This window comes from Spinacia oleracea, chromosome 2 (assembly GCF_020520425.1).
Source record: "Spinacia oleracea cultivar Varoflay chromosome 2, BTI_SOV_V1, whole genome shotgun sequence".
In the NCBI taxonomy this organism is placed as follows: Eukaryota; Viridiplantae; Streptophyta; class Magnoliopsida; order Caryophyllales; family Amaranthaceae; genus Spinacia; species Spinacia oleracea.
In genome coordinates, this window is record NC_079488.1 from 53,575,610 (window position 1) to 53,579,790 (window position 4,181).

The following is a 4,181-nucleotide window of genomic DNA, read 5'->3' on the forward strand; positions in this document are numbered from 1 at the left end:
TCTCATGCATTTTAAGACATATTTAAAAGCAATAAATAACTTAAAACATGCATAAGATAAATGTGAACTAGTATGGCCCGACTTCATCTTGAAGCTTTAACTTCAAAGTCCGTCTTGAAAATCTCCGTGGGAGGCACCATTTTCTTCAAATAGGATAAGCTATAATTAAAAACTAATTACAACTATTTGATGGTAGCCAGACCATATTTGAATTGAAAAACAACTTTGGTACTTTAGACCAATTACATTCAAAGTAATGGTACGCAGACCATATTTTTTATCCTATTTGGGCCATACTAGTCACTTCATAACCTGCAAAACAGTACATATACAATATATACCATTCACCCATTCATTATCATGAATGGCCCACATAGCTGGTTAGTAAAACACATTATGCATCACATAAACATTTGCAGCAATTAATCAAGGGCACCAATAATCTACAAATTATTCAGTCCTTATTAATTCTAATCAAGTTGTTTTAACCTTAAGGATTTGTAGACCTAATCAAGAGTTTATGACTAAAAAGGGCTCCCACTTAAACCAATAAATTCATATGCTTTACTAATTTTAAACATAAAAATGTATTTCTAGTCTAACCGGAAACATACAAATTTAATTAAAATTTAAAGCTCATATAAATTTATAATTGAATCCAAAAAGTTTAATTTAATTTCAGTCGTATTTAAATTAATTCATGATTTTAATTTTAGTAAAATAATTAGAATAAATAAAATTTATTATAATTACAATATTCAAAATTAAAATCCATGAAATAATTTAAATTATTAATTTTAAAATTAATTAAAATTACGTAAACTGAAAATTTTTCAAATTAAAATTTCAAAACGATCTAATCGCAACGCAACAATCCCACGCAACGCACGCCCATGGGCCACACGCACACAACCATCGCTGGCCATGTGCGCGCAGCCCATGCGCTGAGTCGCATCGCTGCTGCTCACCATCGCAAGGCATCACGCGACCTGGTGCTCGCTGCGCGCGCCAGCGCTCGACGCAACAAGCATGCTGCCACAGCCCATCGCGGGGCGCAGCGCTCGTCGCACGTCGCAACAAGCAAGCTGCTTGCCATCGCTGGGCGCAGCGCTCGTCGCACGTCGCAACAAGCACGCTGCACGCCATCGCTGGGCGCAGCGCTTGTCGCACGCACAATAGCGCTCGCTGCGCGCGAGCGATCGATGCTGGGCGTAGCACTCGTGGCACGCGAGCTTGCGCTCGCTGCGCGCGAGGCTCCGCACGCTTGCGCGAGGCAGTGCGCGCTGTGGCGCAGCTCGCTTGCTGCCCACACGCGACTGCTCGTGCCTTGCTCTCGCCCTCGCCCATTCGCCCATTGCACACAGCCCACGACACAAGGCAGGGCTGCTGCCTTGTGCTCGTGCACCATGGCCTTGCTCATTGCATTCGTACCGCATGGGCGACGAGCTCCCTTGCTCGTCGTCACATGCCCGCACTATACAACACCCCTTAAGGGTAACACGTAGCGTCCATTGCTTTGTGCGTGCAAGTTATATGAGCGAATCGCATAAAATTTTAAAATTTATATTCAAAATTAATGACAAATTAATAAATAATATTAATTTCATAATTTTAGGGCGAAAAATCGAAAATTTATTATTTAATTGATTTCCGATTAACATGGATTCAAGTCTAGGTCATAAACATTCAAAATTTAACATAAATTTACAATTTTTATGGTGGTTTTTAATCATAGGTATCTAATTAAATTATAACTAATTATGAAAATCAAATTAATTCTAAATTATTCCAATTTTCAACAAATTAATCATAATTACAAATTAGATTGCATAATTAACAAGGCTAGGAATTCAAACTTGTTAAACATATACAGTAGGTCAATCAAAAATTCAATATTTATCAACAAGAATCGCAAATATTTAATTTAACATCTTAAATTTACGAAATTTTGCATTCGAAAAACTAAAACCTCCAAAAAGTCATAGTTAGGCTTCGAATTTGAGAATTCTGGGTTCGGTCGAAAAATACTAATTTTGTCAAAATTTTAGAATGCCTTTTACATGCGGAATTGACACAAAAATCACTCGATTTGGATGAGTAACGAAAAACTGCCGAAAAAATGCGTACGTATAATTAAATAAACGCAATTTGCAATTAATTAACAATTACGAAAATTAATCACCCCTTTTAATTCTTGCAAATTTGTAATATTTAACCATGTTCATGCAATTTAGATTATGAAAATAATAAGAGGCTCGTGATACCACTGTTAGGTTATGATACATATGACAATTCATAAATCATGCGGAAAAACCATAAAGCCAGGATAGCATATTATTTACACATAATCATTTAGCATAGTTTAGATGCATACACTTTGTTGCGTGCCTTCCCTAGCTGCGCCCGAGCCGAACAAGAACAAGTCTTTAGGACTCCAAGTGTCGTCCCTCCGTAGATAGTCCACACCACGTCCGGATCCGCCTTAAGCTTGACCAACTAGGATCGCCCTTAAGGTACTTAGAATTTTCGGCTATTGTAGGCAATTATATGACTGAATTTTTGCTCTCAAAAATCACTTTTAATACTTGAATACACTTTATAAAATAATGACCCTAGGCCTTTATTTATAGAGGTATGGAAAGGGAATCGTTATCCTATTAGGATACGAATTAATTAAACTAGAATCCTGATAGAATTCTTTATTTAATTAATTCATCCTTTTAGGTTTAGGAATTTAATCATATGTCGAAACCTGATAGCTTTAGGATTCGTATAGCACACAAACACACACACGCACGCACAGCAGCCCACGAGGGGCGCCATGCGCGCGCGCGCAGCCCGCGAGCTCGCACCCCATTGCCAAGAGGCCCACACGCTGCCGCAGCGTTGGCGCGCGCTGGGCCTGCCTTGCGGTGGGCCTGGCGCAGCCTTGGCTGGTGCGTTGTGGCGCGCTGGCTTGCTGGGCGATGGCCCGGCTTCGTGCTGGGCCTTCGTCTGGCAGGCCTCGTCCGATGCTAATTCGTACGATACGCTTCCGATTAATTTCCCGATTCCGGAATTCATTTCCGATACGAACAATATTTAATATTTCCGATTCCGGAATTAATTTCCGTTTCGAACAAATATTTAATATTTCCGTTTCCGGAATTATTTTCCGATTCCGATAATATTTCCGATTCTGACAATATTTCCGTTTCCGGCAATATTTCCGATTCCGGCAATATTTCCATTTCCGATAATATTTTCCGATACGTACCATGTTTCCGTTTCCGGCAACATCTACGACTTGGATAATATTTATATTTCCGATACGATCCATATTTCCGTTTCCGGCAATATCATCGTTTCCGGAGCATTCATTTCTTGCCTGTGACGATCTCAGCTCCCACTGAAACCAAGATCCGTCGATTCCGAATATCCATAGATGGAGTATTTAATGCCATTAAATACTTGATCCGTTTACATACTATTTGTGTGACCCTACGGGTTCAGTCAAGAGTAAGCTGTTGATTAATATCATTAATTCCACTTGAACTGAAGCGGCCTCTAGCTAGGCATTCAGCTCACTTGATCTCACTGAATTATTAACTTGTTAATTAATACTGAACCGCACTTATTAGACTTAACATAGAATGCATACTTGGACCAAGGGCATTATTTCCTTCACCTTTTGCATATATTTCTTTTTTGCCTGGGGCTGAGTTTCAGCGCCCAGGGCTGGGCGCTGGAATTTTCTGCGCCTGGTCTTGGGCGTTGAAACTGCGCCCCAGGAACCGTTTCTTTCTTTCTTTTCATTCTTTTGATTCGATCGTACTTGTTTCTGCAGATTTGGCTTGCGGAACGGCTTAGACTTTTGGAAGCTCCTGCCGATCCTAAAAATTATCGCCCTATAGCTTTTGGTAATCGAAAATACTTGCACCAAGGCCAGGACGAGGCCGAATGGACTCCTTTTTTACTTATGGCATTTGTTCTATCAAGTGGGTAGTACCATGGTGGGGTTTGACTACTATGACAGGGGGTTCTGATGTATCGGTTTATGTTTCTTTGTTGGGGCTATCCCGTCTCATCTATATTTTCCCTTACCGAGTCATGCGTCAATATGGTTTAAGGCAGACTATCCCCTTTTCTGATACGGTACCACCTAAGGTAGCGGCCTTTTCACAAACACGGGTTCTAGCGTG